The sequence below is a fragment of the Triturus cristatus genome, chromosome 3_2 (assembly GCF_964204655.1).
Source record: "Triturus cristatus chromosome 3_2, aTriCri1.1, whole genome shotgun sequence".
Classification (NCBI taxonomy): Eukaryota; Metazoa; Chordata; class Amphibia; order Caudata; family Salamandridae; genus Triturus; species Triturus cristatus.
The window spans coordinates 993,705,712-993,724,054 of record NC_140584.1 but is presented as its reverse complement, the minus strand read 5'-3'; the positions used below and the strand labels follow the sequence as shown (position 1 = coordinate 993,724,054).

Here is an 18,343-nt window from a genome sequence, read left to right as displayed (position 1 = left end):
TGAATGACTGCACCTGCTGCACAGTAATGAACTACAGCCCTAAGGACTTTGCCTCGCTTTAAAAGGAGAAGGAGTGGATTCCCTGAAAGCAACAGGTTGAAAGAGCTCCACCGGCAACATCTCCAGCAAGAAGAACCCAGCTAACCACCTTCAGCTGGACTGTCAAGGATTCGGCCAGGTGCGTTGTGGGAACTGTAGTCCCAACTTCTGAGGAGCAACTCATAGACTCTGGAACCTTGGATTTTGTTTGTAGATACTTTGAACCCCCAAAACGACCAGAAGTCGAGAGTCAAGCCAGCTATGTCGAACCGCGACATGACCTGGATTTCAGGTTCGTCCCGCTGAAAGCTCCAGAGCTCAAGACCTCCAGGAGTTGACCAGGGGCTCTCGCTGAATCAAGCCAGCGAAGCCGCTGCAAATCTGGCCTGCTGGAGAGGCCAGCTCGATGAGAAACTCCTTCAGAAAAGTTTTTAAGTGCTAAGGTAAAATATTGACCGAGGTTACCAATTAGTGTACCTGACCAGGGCTCCATCATGGTCAGCCTTAAACTTTGACTTTGTCCCGGTCAAGCATGACCAGATGCCCCAATTTGTCACTATTGGTTTTTGAGCACTAGAAAGTATTTATTCTTTAGAAATTCATAACTCCGGCCCCCTACATTGGATTTGTGTTGTCATTTTAAAGATAAACATATTTCCTATTATTAAAAATTGGTGTTAGATTTTTATTGTGTGTTGTGTCTTACTTATTGGTGTTTTTCGGTGCTTTGCACACCTGTCTTCTAATGTAAGCCTGCCGGCTCGTCACCAGCTACCAAGGGTTGAGCAATGGAATAACTTGTTGAGATCTTGTCTGGAACTTATATTGTGTTGGTGGCCTCATTGCTAGTGATGGGTGCATAATTATCCCTACTAATAATCCACCTTCCAACAATTATCATTCCCAAGATATGAAACATGATGCACCTACTCCTTTCTAATCAGTATTTACAGCTTAAGGGTATTTTAAGGAATTCCCAATGTCAGCCTATGAGAGGAGTAGACCTCACAGTAGTGAAAAACGAATTGAGATGTTTCTCACTACCAAGACAAGTAAAACATTAAGGAGCATGTTCTACCTTTTAGTTACACAGCACCCTGCTCTTAGGGATTCCTAGGGCCTAATTTAGGGGTGATTTAGGAGTAAAAAAGGGGAGTCTAATGCTTAGCAAGGAATTTTAAATAACAAGTCGAAGTGGCAGTGAATTGCACACACAGGTCCCGCAGTGGAAGGCATGGGATATGCTTAGAGGGCTACTTGGGTGGGTGGCCCAAGCAGTGCTGCAGGCCCATTAGTAGCATTTAATTTACAGGCCCTGGGCACATGCAGTGCACTTTACTAGGGACTTATAAGTAAATTAAATATGCCAATTGGGGATGAGACAATATTACCATATTTAGAGGAAAGAGCACAAGCACTTTAGCAGTGGTTAGCAGTGCTAAAGTGCACAGAGTCCGAAAGCCAGCAAAAACCAATACAGAAAATGGATGGAGGCAGACAAAATATTGGGGGAAGACCATCCTAAGGCTGGCAGAATAAACAATGCCAATTACACACCACTTGCGGCAAGCAAACAACAGAACACAAGTGGTTTTTGTTCTGTGTGCTTTTGTTTAAACAAGTCCTTGTGCCCAAAATAGACATGAAGATGCCTTTTGCACTAAAAGGGGCTGAGTAGAAAATTAAAAGAATGCTACAAATATTGCAATCTCAGGCAGTACAAAGCAGAGCCAAGTAGGCTTTACAAGCTAATACAGCTGTGCTGATGCTCAAGTTGTGTAGACCTTACATCTTCAGGCAGCAGGTGGGTAGCAAGATATGAATGGAGTAAATTGATACATTTTATTTTTTATTGAGTATAGCAGCAGTAAAGGGACACCAGGTGGCAACGGCTGTTGAACACACCCTTTCCCTCACTTCCAATGGCAAACAATCTAAGATCCTTTTCTGCTCATTACTCAGCCCTGCCAAGTACCACGTATAAGGGGTTAGACTAACACATTTTCGTGTGGTGGTCCGCATCACCACACTAAAATGCATTAGCCACGTATTTATAGCGCCGCCTGACACGCCCGGCACTCCGAGGCACTAGCGAGACTGACGAGTGGAGCTGCATTGGCAGTGCAAGCCGCACACTGATGGAAGAGGGCAAAATTAAAGGGGCAATCCTATTCCAATACGGCTGCGGCGGTTCACTAAACTGAACAAAGGTTTTTGCACATTTTCATTCATCCCCAGGAAATGGAGATTCTATCTGTTAGTGCTTGCGGAAGATTGTTTGAATTGCTACTGGCAATAACCGCTCCGGAAACAAAATGTATAAAGGAGGCCATTGAGTCTTCACCTGAAGTGAAGGAAGGAGTGACGGCCGCAAAAACTGCAGTCGTGTGTGACCACCTCCACCCTTCCCGGCAGTGGCGCAATGACATTTTAAGGGGCCACCCTGCAATGTATACGGAGGGGCCCCCCACTCCGGATTTAATCCGGAGCACTCAGGCCTGAGTACTGTGCTGAGGGGCCCCCTGCAGCTCGGGGGCCCCCGCACCGCTGGAGATGCAGGAGCCTGTGTTACACCCCTGCTTCCCGGTTGTACAGCCCAGAAGACAGGTAGGGTAATTAATGGCAGAGCTGTGAATTTGGTGAGGCACTGACGGCAAATGAACTTTCCTTGAGCAGGAACAACCAGCAGCAGCTTTCCAAGGTAAGAGGGGTAGCCCTGGTAAAGGTGACTCGTCAGTGCGAGTTGCTGATGTCACATCGATGTGCCTTCCAGGCTTTGCCGAGGGGCCCACCCACCCGATGTGCCTTCCAGGCTTTGCTGAGGGGCCCACCCACCCCAAGAAAGGAGAGTACTTCAAAACATACAAGTGAGTAGACAGGCTTACAGTTCAGGCATTGGGTCTACTCAGCAGTCAGTGAATGGTAAGGGCGAGAAAGGTTGACATATAATCCTTCTGCTGAAGTAATCGGATCTTGGACTACATATGTTTTCAGCTTCGATCCAATCACTGCTGTTATAGGAAAATTACATTGCCAAGAATTAATGTAAGAGGCTCTGCTGCTATCCTGTGGTCTTTTTGGTTTTTTTAATTGTAGGTGTTTATGCTGCCACCTTAAAACGTTCTGTTTTCAATCACGGCATGCTCTTTTATAAAATGTTATGAGAACATGTTGATCTTATTTACTATGTTTTTTTATCTAATATTTATTTTTATACTGCAAAGTGTGAAGATATTGTTAAGTGAACAATGTGACAATGTTGCTCGTGTCAAAGAAATGGCTGCAGGATGTCGTTTTCCTCCAAGTTCCAACACAATATAAATACATATAAATAAACTGTACAAATATTTCAAAATAAACAGAAAAAATTAATTACTTTTTTCTAATTCCGAAGTGTGATGGAAAGAAAGATTTTAATACGATCAAACCAAATTAAGAAACTTTACTGTGTGATGTAAAAATGACAAAAATCCCTGACACATGATTTCCGCACAATCATTTGAACACTAAATAGGTTCATCAGCCAAACTGTATGTCTGTGGGACTTGAGTCAATTTCAATTGGAAATGTGCTGTCTGTAAATGACAGTGGCAACCACACCATGCACTAGTAATATATTTGTGATACTGTGCCCCTAAATGAAACACCGGCTACATTCCACACACCTTTACCACTCTCCTGCACCCCCACTCTGAGCAGTGCTGCGGCATCACAGTGTTAGTCATTCCCGCTCTGGAACATTTTGTCACGCAATTTGGAGATTTCCTCTTCACTCAGCGGCAGGTCCTCGTGTGTCACAAGTGTGAAAAGATACATGTCAGCACCCTCCTAAAGACATTGAAACTCAGCAATTAGCTGCTAGTAGATAAGGGGTCAACCAAAGATTGGCAGCTGTCATTGTTAAATCTCGGACAGTGTGCACAGATGGTGAGGGGCCCCTGCTCTCTGCAGACGCAGGTAACTTTAAATTCAATGGCAGTGTGCAACTACTGAGCAGCCCTACATCAGTGAGCAAAATATAATTGGCACTCACTTCTTGCGTTTTATATGACACCAAGCGGATCATTTCTGATATTTATCCTTACAGGGTTTTTTCTGCTTGGCTGTAATTACAATTAAGTTTTACTCACAGTGTCACACATAAAGCATGGAATGTCACACAGAAACATATTTTAACCATGGTAGTGTCACACATAAAGCATGGAATGTCACACATAAACACACTTTAACTGTGATAGTGTCACGCCTACACAATCTGAAACTTGGCAGCTATGATTACTCAATAGAATCATACTACACTACACACTACCTTTGTTACAATGCATTTTTTTTTAATGTAAGGCTGAACATAGTAAGAACAGTATAAATAACATATATGTACATTGTATATCTGACAGTGGTCAGGCAATCAGGTAAAAAATATAATATACCAACAAAATCCACACTACAAATCAAACACAATCAGATGCCTACGATGGCTGAGCATAAGGTAATGAAGTAATCAGCTGTCAACGAGGGCTGTGCATAATGTAACTAAATCACCTAATCTAGCATCCACCCTGGCTTTCACTTAATCCTTCCATATGTTCTCTTCTCTGTTTATTCATGACGCATCCATCCGTCCCTTTAACACATTTGTCTAGCAAGACATTTGCACAGGAACCACCTTGGACTTATACCTGGCATTTCTTTCAGACACTGTCTCAACATCTTTTCCCAAATGAATGAACTGCATAGAAGCACCCTTGCCTATCCAACCAGGTCTCTTCAGCCTGACTCCTCGTCCTGTTCAAATGCATGGCTCTATGCCCTCCTTCTGTCCATCATCTTGAAGATCTTTTTCCCATCCGTCACGTTTTAACATCAAACTCTAGGTTTTGAGCAAAAATCTTCACCCTCGTCACCATATACAGAGTTTCACCGGCTACAATGCTAGGCGTTGTCGTGTAACCACACCACCTTCTTAGTAGCTGTTTTCTACTAAGTAACTTTACTAAACGGCAATTAAATACCCTCCTTTAAAAACCTATTCCACCTTTAAACGAATCCATTACCTTCTGAATAATATAGCAAGAACTTGGTGTGATGCCCACCAAGACTCAATAAGAATCCCGGTATTTCATTGTAGACCAGTTGCACTGCATTATCCATCACTATTTCTGAGGGTAGGCCGTCATATGCAGATAACTCTTCAAAGAACTTTATTGGAACCCGGCTCCCAACATGCCCTAGAGACTTTACTACTGGCCAACACAATAAGCAGTCAACAACCACCAAGGCATATTTAGGGGAATAGCCAAGAATGCCAAATGGGCATGATATATCGAACGCAATATTTTCCCAAGGACTGTCAGACCTTGGCACTTTTTTTTATTTTTATTCTTTTTATTGTAAATTGGTACGAACGTCAACAGATTTACAGAACAATGAGACCAATAATTACTTTACATCATAATGTAGCATTTTCCATCGTTACATGTTACATAATACAATGTGTCATGAGTTCTATGCATTTGGGATTAATATACAGTTCATGATTCAGTCACTGTTGTCCATTGACAGATCTTCGGCCGGTAATGCACAAATATTACCTCTAAAGGCATTCCACTTTCCCCATACCCGTTCCCACTTCTTGGGGCATCCTCTGTGTATGTATACTGCTCTTTCGGCCACCATCGCCATATCCATATCTTTACTCCAATCTCTTACCGTGGGGGTAGCACGCGCTCCCCATTGTTTTGCAATATTCCTTTTAGCTATGGTCATTCCGAGTGTCGCCCATATTTGTGCTGCATTATTAAGATCTGTGGCTTCCCAGATATTCAGAAGACACCTCCTAGGCTCCGGAGGGGTTCCGGAGCCCCACTGACATTCATTATCGTAGACATCACTGCCTCCCAGCAAATTACAATTTCGGGACAGTCCCACAATGTATGGTAGAATGTTCCTGTTGCCCCACATGGTCGCAAGCAGAGCTGATTATCTGACCTGCCCATTTTATATATCGTCACTCTTGTATAGTAGATTCGGTGTAGCACTTTGAGTTGAACTAAGGGTAGTGTGGACGAGATTGCCACATCTCTCGGGGACGCTACTGCCTCCTGCTAGTCCGCCTCGTCCATGTCACCCACCTATTCCTGCCATCTCTCCCGTAGGGAAAGTGTGGGGTCGGAGTGATTGTTAATAATCTTTCGATATGTGAGGGACGTGGCTTTTTTATACATGTGTTCAGTCAATAGTTTGTCCTCCAGGGGGGAAGCTTCTGGAAGAACAGTGTCAGGTAGAATAGCTGCCTCTAGTGCATGCCGAATCTGGTGATAGCGGAACAGTTCAGTAGGTGCCATTTCGTATTGGTCTTGGAGTTGTGCAAATGGAATTACCTTTCCCTTGGCCCAGAGATCGCCTACATGCGATGTCCCTATGGCATCCCACAGTGTGAATCCCTTACTATCTTGCAGTGTACCCAACATGGCAGTGTCCCAAAGGGGTGTTGCTTGTGTATTTTTTTTATTCCAACCAAGCTTTTTGTGTACCGTGTGCCAGAGATGGGCTGTATGTTTAGTAAGCCCTATCAAGGCCCTCTGGCGGTTAGCGTTGTATAATGCTCGGTTGAATCCCTCCACTCCTAGCGTGAGTCTGTCTAGATGATAGGCCGGATCAGTGTGTTATGCATGTATCCACTGGTTTATTACGGTCAGCTGGGATGCCCAGTAGTACATTTGTATGTTGGATAATGCTATGTCCCAGTCATACCATGAGCGAAATAGTTTGGACATCGCTATTCGGGCCGGTTTTCCATTCCATAAGAGTTTGGTCACCTCTGACTCGATGGCTCGGAAATAGACTGCAGGTACCAAGAAGGGAGTGTTCTGGAGGGCGTATAAAAAGCGGGGGAGTGCCATCATTTTAAAGAGTGCTGCCCTTCCTAAAAGTGTCAGCGGCAGGGCCTGCCAGTGTTTGGTGTCTCTGTGCAATTTTTTTAGGGGTTCCAGGAGATTAGTGTCATAAAATCCTCTGAGTCAGGTTTGATATGGATCCCCAAGTATTTAAAGCTATTCCTTGCTATTTCCACTGCACAGCCTGTAAGTAATGTCGGAGGCAGGCCGTGTAAGACATACAGTATGGATTTACTCCAATTAATGGTGTAACCTGATCACTTTCCATAGGCCTCGCAAATATTTAGGATGCTATGTAAGGAATGATAAGGGGAAGCCAGAATTAGAAGGATATCATCAGCATATAGGGATATTCGATCCTCGCAACTCCCCATCCAGCGGAGTCAGCGAGTAGCCGGGTCTTGACCTATCCATGCCGCGAGTGGCTCTAAAACCTGTGTGAAAAGCAGCGGCGATAACAGGCAGGAATGTGCCCTTTCGCCACTACGTGCGCAAGAGGGTTCGTATAGAGTAGTTTTACCCACAAGCAGAATACGGGTCCGAAACCAAACCGTGTGAGGACTGCAAATAGGAATGGCCACTCTACCGTATCGAAGGCCATACAGGCATCGAGGGACAATATCACGACTTCTTCCTGTATCGTGTGTTTACGGCCTATGACACTCTGGAGTCGCCTCAAGTTCAGGGCTGTGTTTCTGCCAGGCATGAATCCTGACTGGTCAGGGTGAACAGTCGCGAGGTGGGGTGTAAGTCTATTTGCTAAAACTCTGGCCAAGATTTTGGCTTCTGCGTTGATTAGGGAAATGGGTCTGTAGGAAGTACAGTCCCGTGCTGGCTTCCCTGGTTTGTGTATGGCCACAATTGTTGCAGTCCTCTGATCTTTGGGCAGCTCACCTCTGTCCAAGCTGGCGTTGTACATATCCAATACGTAGGGGGCGAGAGTAGTGGTGCCTTTCTTAAATAGTTCAATAGGTAAGCCATTTGGTCCCAGGGCCTTTCCCGACTGCACATTCCCTATTGCTAACGTTAACTCCTCAATAGTGAGCTCTGACTCTAATAGTTTGGAGTCGTTTTCCGCCAGCGTAGGGAGACAGATGTCTTTAAGGAACAAATCTGCCTCTTCCTGGTCTATCGAAACCGCTGGGGAGTAAACCTCAGAGTAGCGGCACGCTAGTGTATCCACTATAACCTGAGGATCCGTTACTACCACACCCGGAGCGGTCTGGAGCTCTGCTATCCGCACGTTCCCGTTTGTCTAGCCACGCCAATGGCCGCCCGGCTTTATTTCCTACTTCATATATAGTATGGCGCGTGGCTGTCAGTCGGGTTTTAGCATCTTCCCATAAATACTCCTTGTATTCCTGTTTTTTGAGCTGGAGTAGGTGTGTGTTATTGTCTGAGCGGTTGTGAGAGTGTTCTCCTTTAGTGTTTGTAACTCTTGTTCGAGTGTGGAGACTGTGTGTGCCTTCTTCCTTTTGTAGTCCGCAATTAGGGAGATAGCTTGTCCCCGAAGAACCGCTTTGTATGCTTCCCAGAGAGAAAAGGGCGATGGGACCAATGACACATTTTCGTCAAAATAGTGTTACTTGGCGGTGAGCAAACCTTTCCAGATTTTAGGATTTTTGAGGTAGCCTGGGTAGATCGGGAATATGCGGCGGTGGGTGGAAGTGTTCCTCGTGAATTTGGCTGATATGGGGGAATGATCTGATATTCCTTGCGGTAAGTGTGTTATTTCCACGAAGTTTCCTACTTTATCTGCTGACGACAAGACATGATCTATTCTAGAAAGACTATTATGGGTTCCGGAATGAAATGTGAATTGGCGTGTGCGTGGGAAGTGGGACCACCAGACGTCCACAAGGCCTATTGTATCAAGGAAGTCAGTGAGAATAGAATGGGAATGGTGTTGTGGCCGCGGGGGGCACGGTCAAGGTCATCATTATGGGTCATGTTAAAGTCACCTCCCAGTATTAGTTCTCCCTCTGGGAGACGGAGCAGAAAGGCGCCAAGTGCCGGGAGCGCTACCAAGTGGAGTGCGGGGGGGATATAGGCTGTAACTATGTTGAGTGAACGCCCCTCCCATTGACATGCAGCGGCAGCGAAGCGGCCCTGCTTATCGGTGCATGTATGTTTAACCATGAGGGGGGACTGTTTCCTAATTCAAATCCCCACCCCTCGGGAGCCCATGGAGAATTCAGAATGCACTATTAACTTGAAACCCCATCTGTCGAGGGCTTTGCAGGTGGCGCCTACACAGTGGGTTTCCTGCAGGAGTACCGCCACAGGCGCTCTGCATTTAAGAATTTGGAGCACTAAGCCTCTCTTTACTTTATCTCCGAGGCCATTCACATTCCAGGAAATGAATGGCAGGCTCTGGACTTGTGTGGACTGGGGAGTAATCGTGTTAGGGTGTGAGGTTACATGTGACATTAGAACTGTTATAGTCAAAGCATTGCATCTGACGTATAAAATGCGGCCTCACACTGAGATTGAATTGCTGTACCATTAACCTGAACATTAAACAAAGAAGAATGCAAATGAAAACTAAGAGCGGAAAACAGTTGCCCCACCCCCCTTCCTGCCTCCCTGCATGACGGTTTAAAAACTACCTGCCTCCCCAACCTTGCAGAGTGCATAGTTCCCAGTGTTCAATACCTTTGTGGGGGAGGAATGAGATTGTATTGTGTTCGTATTGTACCGGAGGAGCTACTCTGGCGGTCTGCAGAATAAGGTCACGGTTTCTTAAGTTGAAGATACGGGCCAGGATAGGTCTGGGTGGCGCACCTGTCTTGGGCCGGCCTCCTGGGACTCGGTGGGCCCTCTCAACCGAAAAGTACTGCGAAAGGCCTCGGGTCGCAAGTGTTTTTTGATTAGGTCTTCCACGAAAAGGTCCACCGCCGGAACCCCGGTTCCCTCTGGCACACCCAAAATGCGCACATTATTGCGTTGGGAGCAGACCTCAAAATCGTCCAGTTTCACCACCATGGTTTTGTTTTCAGTCTCCAGGTGTAGCACTTGTCTTTTGAGGGCAGCCATTTCCACAGAGAGACTAGCGGTGGTTGTCTCTACATCCGACACCCTGGTGCTCAATTTGCGGAAGTCTGCTCGTATTAACGTGAGTTCTGAAGCAACAGTGTCTATTCTTGACTTGAGGGAGGAGTGCACCTTATTCAGCGTCGACATGATATCCTGTAAAGTAACCTCTTTGTTCGGTTTTCCAGCGTGTTCCTCAGTCGGAGTCGTCGCACGCTCCAGCTGTTCCTGGCTCGATTTGGTACATGCATATTTATCCAGTTTGGTCTGGTGCACCACACGCTGGCCCCTGCCTTCCATGGTTCTGCACAATGGTTGAGCGGGTAGCTTTGTGACCTGGTAGGTGGTAGTACTCACTGCCGCCTGCCAGTGTGTATCGAGAGCACACACGGCCTGTCGGGTTTCCTTTACCCTAGATAGCACCTTAGTGCTCTCCTGCGAAGAGGCTGTGACAGGGGGGGGTCACATCGACAAATATTATGCCGTTATGTGGATGAGTTTTGGAGGCAGTATCAAGTGGTCTTCCAATCCGCCCAGGGTGGGCAGCGAGTACCAGGCTTCAGTGAATGTGCCAGGCCGTCGCAAACCAGGGAGCCACAAGTGTGATGTTGGCGCCGAGGATGTTTCTGTTGCGTACGTTGAGCCCCCTACAGCAGCAGCGAGCGGCTGGTCGTGTGGGCTGCCCGGAGCGCTGAGGTCGACACTCTGGAGTTTGGCAGACCGGACACTCTCGTTCTTTTGGCTGTCAGGTCGTGTACCCAGCTGCAGGTCTTGTCCTCCCCCGCGGTGTCAGAAGCAAGCGCCACCGCGGATGATGCTTGCGGTAGTCCGGGAGCCATGCGAGGCCCCGCAGTGCAGAGGTTCCCGCCGGGGTCTGCAATGGTGCCCGCCACTCAGTATGTTGTGATGGGCGGATGCTCTCCCCAGAGGCGCCGGTACCACCTATGCATGCGCAGGGACACAGAGGGTGTGTTAGCCACTGGGGCCAGTACATTCAGTCACGCCGGCGCTGGCCGTGCACAGTCTCCATCCAGGCCTTATTGGAGCTCCTCTCACTTGCACCCTTGCGGGAGGTCTGGCACCCGACGGCCCGGCCCTGCCGCGCACCTCGCCACCAGGAACTTCGGGAGCCAGCTGTTTCAATGTCCCACACCTTAGCCCAGCAATGTGGACCTTGCTCCAGGCCGTCGATGCAGCCATGCCTCACACAGAGAGACGCAGGAAGGGTCGCCGAGCGCCCAGGCCAGTAAATCAATCAAGGTCCCAGCTTCAACTCAGCTCATCGGCCACAGACGGTCTTTCTTTGTCAAATGCGGGGCTGCGAGCATCGAAACGAGTCAAAACGGTGCCCGCTGCTTTCCAATCCTGCTGGCTTACTTTTGTTGCCGCACACCGGCACAGATAGGGGAGCGGATTAGTGGGGAAGTCTGTGGAGGTCCGGAGCTTCACTAGGCGGCGGCCATTACGATCGGCTGCCGGCCACGCCCCCCAGATCTTGGCACTTTTAACATGGGTTTGATTCTTGGTCTTTTGTGATTTATCGCTCCAAGCACATACACCACAAATTATTACCCTCCATTCCACCTCTTTGTCCAGACCAGACAACCTGAAATCAACCCTAACTCACCTTTTCACTGCACTCTAATACCGGACTACAGAAGCCTTTCAGAACCACTAATACTTTTCCTTGCTTCGAAACATTATCATCCCAATATAACTCTGACACTACGTTATGATGAGCCTATTCCTCCTCAGCCATGTCTCATCTACGAGGTTAGCCTAACGACACATATGTCACCACTTTACACATTGAGTCATCCTCCTGAGGTTCTCAACTCAGCTTGCTCCCTGATAGGCGCTTTCCTGTTGCTACCACACAACTGTCATCCTCATCTAGGCCCTTAGCATCCTCCACTTTTACTGGCATCCTAGATAGACGTCTGCCATGGTATTCTTGACCCCAGCAGGTACTGTGCTACAAAGCAATACTCCTGCAAACGGAACAAATATTTTGAAATCAGGTCGATCCCTTCCACTCACTTTAAAAGGTGGATGGGTCAACTAAGGGTTTGTAATCCGCTTATGCCTTCCCAGCATGTCTCCGAAAACTTTGGGAAACATTTCCTGCCATCTGTCAAATACACAGCTGTTGCTTTTCGGTACTTGTTGACCCTTCTCACTGGCTCTCCTTAACTGGTCAGGGTTGTTTTGATCTAATGTGATTCCTAAGGCACATTTTTGTGGCCACCCCAGGAAAAATCCTTCATCCTTAGCTACATAGCTCTTGCCTCCGCAAATCTTCCCTCAATCTTGTGCGGTATTTGGCCACCCACAATCTCAATGTTTTTTCCCGTCTGCCAATTAAAAGAATGTCCAATTTCTGCAATTCCTTACATACGTTTCATATCGTCAGCTACCAGTGTATAACTCTTACCCAAATCCGCCATAATTCTCAAGCTGATTCCCCAGCCGACAAATCTCAAAACACAGGTATGTTATGTTATGTTATGTTATGTTAACCATTCTTCTATAGTGCACAGCTGCCCCAGCAAAGGGGCGTCCCGGCGCTCTGACTAGCAGAGGAAGAAACATAGACAGAAAAGGAGAAAACCAAAGAAAAGAAGCAACGGGGCAAGAAAAAAGGTCCTATATAGTATATTTAAAATCCAGGGGGGAAAAGATAAGTTTTAATAGCCCTCCTGAACGTAAGCAGATCATCCAGGGTGCGCATATGGGCAGGTAATGAGTTCCAAAGCCTGGCCGCCAGATAGCGGAAGGAGCGCCCTCCCGCTCTGCAGCGCTTAAACCGTGGAACTGCTGGTAGATTTTGACCCAATGACCTCAGAGAACGTGAGGGGACATAGGGAGTGAGAAGATGCTCTAAAATCAGAGGAGAAGACAACTTAAGAATCTTGAAGGAGAGACAGAGTGTCTTAAACTCAATCCTTTGGGCCATAGGCAGCCAATGGAGTTTCCGGATAGTTTCCTTAGCAGAGCAAAACCTAGGTAAGCCCACCAAGGCTCTGGCTGCCGCATTCTGTATGCGCTGCATCCGGATAACTTCCACCTGATTGGCCCCCAACAGGAGCGAACTCGCATAGTCAAGCCGGGAGAGTATGGTGGCCTGAATTATCAGCTGTCTAGTGGGGGCATCAAAAAAATTCAGGGCTGGCTTAAGCCCACGCAGGATACCAAAGCAAGTAGCAGCAACTTTTTTAGTGTGTCCACGAAAACTCAGGGCGGGATCCAGCCAGACACCCAAGTTTTTAACCTCGGGTACCGGGATGGGGGCTGGACCCAGCTCTGGGGGCCACCATTGAGCACCCCAGAGGTTGCTCAGCTTACCAACAATAAGGACCTCCGTTTTCTTGGCATTGAGTTGTAAACAGTTAGCCGTCATCCAACCGGCCACTGCCCTCAAACCCTCCCTGAACCTAAGTGCCTCGGAGTCGGAGTCCCCATTAAGTGCAACCGCCAGCTGCGTGTCGTCCGCGTAGGAAACCATAGTCAGACCCCAGTTCTTGACGACCGCAGCCAGCGGCTGCACATACAGATTGAATAACGTGGGGCTAAGTGCCGACCCCTGAGGCACTCCCTGCTCGATGAGATGAGGTTTAGACTTAAAAGGAGGTGTAGCGACCCGGAATGAGCGACCTGCTAAAAATGACCGAAACCAGTCAAGTGCCAAGCCAGAGACCCCTGCTTCCCCCAGACGCTGCAATAGTATCACGTGTGAGACCGTGTCAAACGCATCACTAAGGTCAAGTAACACCAGTGCCGCAGTTTGGCCGGAATCAAGTATGGAGCGCAGATGTTCCGTCATCGCAAGAAGAGCAGTCTCCGTGCTATGGCCTGCCCGAAAACCATTCTGGGAGGAATCCAGGATATTAGCAATCTGGAGATGTTGAGTCAAGATTCCATTAACATGGGCCTCCGCAACCTTGGCGGCCCATGGGAGAAGAGGGATCAGGCGATAGTTCTCCAGTTTGAGAGGGTCCAAGGCAGGTTTCTTCAGGATAGGAGTGACATAGGCTTGTTTCCACTTAGTAGGTACCATCCCTGAAGACAGCGAAAGATTGATAAGTTGACGCACAGGGTGGAAACATAAAGCAGCCGATTCTCGGAGTTGTGCGGGTCTAAGCGGGTCGGCAGGGGACCCGGATTTAACTTTAGCCGACAGCCTATCAAACTCTACCTCAGAGATTTCAGAAAGTGTGGCCAAAGCCGCATTAGCAGTAGAATTCAACCTCAGGTCCTCACACTGAGGGATGAGAGTAGGAAAAGAGCGATAGATAGTATGTATCTTTTCCAAAAAAAAGGTGGCAAGCTCATCACAATAGGACACTGAGTATATCTCATCTGCTGAAGCTCTTTTTGCGGTTAGATCTTTAAGAACTTTAAAAATCAACTTCGCAGGATTAGGGCTGCGTTTGAACTCCTGGGAATAGTAGGCTGCACGAGCTCTACATATGGCTCTATGGTAGATTTTTGTTTTAGCGAGGTACAGTATTTTCTTCTCGATATCATAGGTTTTACGCCAGTCTCTTTCCGCATGTTTACATGATTTTTTTAAGAGCAATAGTGCACTATCATACCATGGACTGGGTTCCGAGGACCGACTTTTACTCCACTTAGCAGGGATCAGGGAGTCAAGTGCCCGGGTAACCCAATCACAGAAGAGATCATAGCCAGATTCGACGTCGTTGAAAGGGCCCAGCAGGTATTCGCTGAGTACCCGAAGAAAATCCTCAAGCTTAAGTTTCTTCCAAGGACGTTTGAAAATAGATCTATCAAGGTTCTTAAGAGGAGGATTTCTGATCACAAGGTTTAATTCCACTAAAAAATGGTCTGACCAAGCTACCGGCATCGGCGGCAAAACATTAGCCATTGGCAGGTTGGTAAAAATTGGGTCCAGAATATGTCCACCCACATGCGTTTCAGTCAACCCCACACACACTTGCAACATGAATATAGCTTCCTCGCCAAGTCCTTCTGCTGTGATTTTTTTCTCTAGCACATGAAATAAAACTCTTTCCCTTACACATCCTAGTGTTCTGCCCCTTCTGGTAACAATTCCAACAGATCTGAAATGTTGATCAACAGTTCTTATCTGTGACTCTGTGTCCTCGAAGTTCACATCTGAAATTCGTAGCATCCTTGATGTTCATCGTACTCTTTTTATACGCTACAGTTACTCTCCTAGTTGAGATTATTGTCACCCTTTTTAACCGAGCTAGCTCCAATTCCTCAATCCTCCACTTTACAATTGTTTTATATCTTGTGATATTTCTGCCACTTGTTTTGCAATTTTCACAGCTTTGTCTAACATTACGTTTCTCGTCAACAACAATTTCCTGTATCTTCCTGCTGTGAGCTGTACCAAGCTGTCCTGTATCAGTCCATCATGGAAGGTTCTGATGTTACATGTGACATCCTGTAAAAACACTTGGTGGACTCCACTTCATTTTTGTTATTCCCATAATCGATGGCTAATATCTTCACAGCTGCCTAATTTTCAGGTAATTTGTCTTCTTCTTCATCCAGCGGGAGTGGTAGTAAAAGTCGTAACACTCTCCTGTCCTCTGAACCTAAATGAAGTTTAAGCTTGGCAAATATCCATTTAACTGTGACGATATCTCTTCGCATGGCCCACACATAGACCGCGAATCCCTCAAGAGAGTCTCCAGGTGATTGTAAAGGCATGGTGGAGCTGACATTCCTTTCATTGTAATCTTAAATTACATTTCAAAACCCCAACACATTCATTAGTGCTTGTACTTGTTGAGCTCTAGTTTTTAATTCTCCAATCTATTTTGGTAACATTGTGGTGCACAAGGCAATGTCACAGCTTTAACACAATGCACATACATAAAGCTGGGGTTTCAACATGCAGCAATTCCATGTTTCGCCGTTAGATGGCACTGCCGGATAGCAACGCGGTAAATTGCTGCTTTGGCATGTTTTTTCGTCCTGTGCTTGCTCTGAAGTGCGCAAGCGTACACTTGTTAAACTGAAGTCGTCCTCCACGGGTCTCACAGAGACAGCAACGCTCTTTCAGTTCGACTGCTCGCAGCCTTTGGTGGCTCAGTTACTCTCGCACCAGCCCCGCTTTTTTTCCACCAATAGTGGCCAATAAAATCTCCAGTTACATGTGCAGTGGCATGTGAACATGCACGATGTTGCTGTCGGTGTTCCTGTCAGTTCCTGGTGTCCGGCCTCACCTCTCCAGTGTGTATAGACTCTCTATCGTTCTTACTGATTAATTATACGTTTTAAGTCATTTTTAATCCGTTTATAGTGTTGTGGGATGTTTATTGCCCAACTGATTTGTAAAAGATTGTAATGATTTTAATTAATGGATCAAATAAAGTATTACTACTACTTTTTAAAAAGCAAGGTTGCATAGGAGTGCTCTTACTTCTGCATACACTGGAACAGCTGACATATTTCACCTCGCCTCGGTTCCCAATCATATCTCTACTTAGGAAGCTGCCAGTAATGCCCGGTTACTTACCAGTAATATTCATTATTCCGAGTCCATGTCTTCCATCTAATCACCAAACTTGACTTTTCCTTTCCAATCCAAGATGGACCCCATAACCAACGGTATAAATACATCACTTCCTGGGAAGGATGTCCTGAAGTACCAAAGCTCAGAAAGAAATCAGTTGAACAACAGGGAGAGGTGGGTAGGAACTCACTAATGAAGATTACTTGTAAGTAACCGGGCATTACCTCCTCATCCGTCTTCCTCGCACAGTCCTCACGTACGAGTACGTACCTAAGCCAAGAAACTGATTTCCCCACTAAAAAGCAAAACAAGGGACACTAAACAATGACCCCAAGAAGACGACACTGCAGGAGTACCTATAGAACTCAAAACAGCAGCACCAAAAGCAGAGGACACAACACCACCCAGATGCAAGCAGGAATGGGACACTAATGTAAAAGGCAGCGCCCAAGCGACAGCAAGGCAGATGCTGAAAAATGAAGCCCTGGCAATGCCACCCAGGAGGCAGCAAACCCCTAGAGGCCACCCAGGGAAAGACACCGAGCCAGGTAGGGCAGCCAAGGCAGAGGAAGGGAGAAGGCCCATGCAACCAACAGGACTAGGAAGGGAGAAGGCATGGAACCCCCCATCGCCAGACCCAGGGAGACCAACAAGGCCCCCGATATGCGAAACACAGCGCCGTGCTGCAAAGACATACAAAAGAGCATAAAGTACATTCAGGGAATGCAACCATGGAGCAGACACAGGGGACAGACAAAAGGAAAGCAAAACAACAGCCCAGGCCAAAGGCAAAGAGGATACCACCCCACAAACACAAGAAACTTTTCAGACACTCACCCCTAGTCACAGATCTGGGTTGAATCCATCATCGTTCTTTAGCTCACTTCGTCACTCCAGTTCAGACCTAGCCATATGGGAACAGGCAGCCCGAACTGCCAAGTCAGGTCTTCTCTGAACCGGAAACAAGCATCCTGGGACCGGTTTTGGGGTAACAACCCTCATCAGCCAGGCTAGCTTGAATATAGTGGGAAAGTGAGCAAGGGACACACGTCTGGACAAACAAAAGGAAGGCACAACACCACCAGAGGCCAAAGACAAACAGGACCCCACCATCATGGAGAAAAGCCAGACCAGGACGAAGCACCGCAATGTCCAGAAAAACTGAAGGAAGGGAGGACAAACAATGCCCCAATCACCCCAACCCAACTGCTAGAAGAAAAGGCCACAAGTACAACCGTGGCTGAAAGAAACCCAAAGGTGGCTCACCCCAAAAGGCACAAATGGAGCATCCCTGAATACCACCAGAACCAGAGGCCCCAAAGCAGCACCGGGGAAGGAACAACAGGACGCTGCAGAAAACAACACCACAGCCAGCGAGTCATCAGTGGGTTTTAGACTTGGAATTCTTGGCGAGGTTTCTCCTGATTTTTTGTCTCTACCTTCTTTGACTGTATGATTTATTTAGTTTTTGCTGGCTTAAATGCTTTGGGCACGTGATTATTATGATTGGTTATTCATAATTGGAATATTTGGATTACTGGTAAGTCTATAGTAGAGTGCACTGAGTGTGCCAGGGCCTGTAAAGCAAATGCTACTAGTGGGCTTGCAGCACTGATTGTGCCACCCACATGATTAGCCCTGCAAATCTGTCTCACACCTAACACTATAGTGTCTACGCACGCAGTTTGTACCTGCCATGTTGATCTGGAAATTTAGGCTCTCTGAACTCAGAATTTACTAACACATTTTTAGTGAAGATGGTTTTTAAATTGTGTGTTTGAAAATGCCACTTACAGAAAGTAGGCATTTTCTTGTTGAACCATTCTGTGTGCCTCTGCCTGTTTGTGTTTTCACTGTCTAGTTT

General features: G+C 46.9%; 1 protein-coding gene across 1 annotated transcript in view; it reads right to left on the bottom strand.

The window, feature by feature from the left end:
* The window catches only part of SSC4D (scavenger receptor cysteine rich family member with 4 domains), a 451,954-nt gene that overhangs the window by 121,105 nt on the left and 312,506 nt on the right, over positions 1–18,343 (bottom strand). The window lies entirely within an intron of this gene.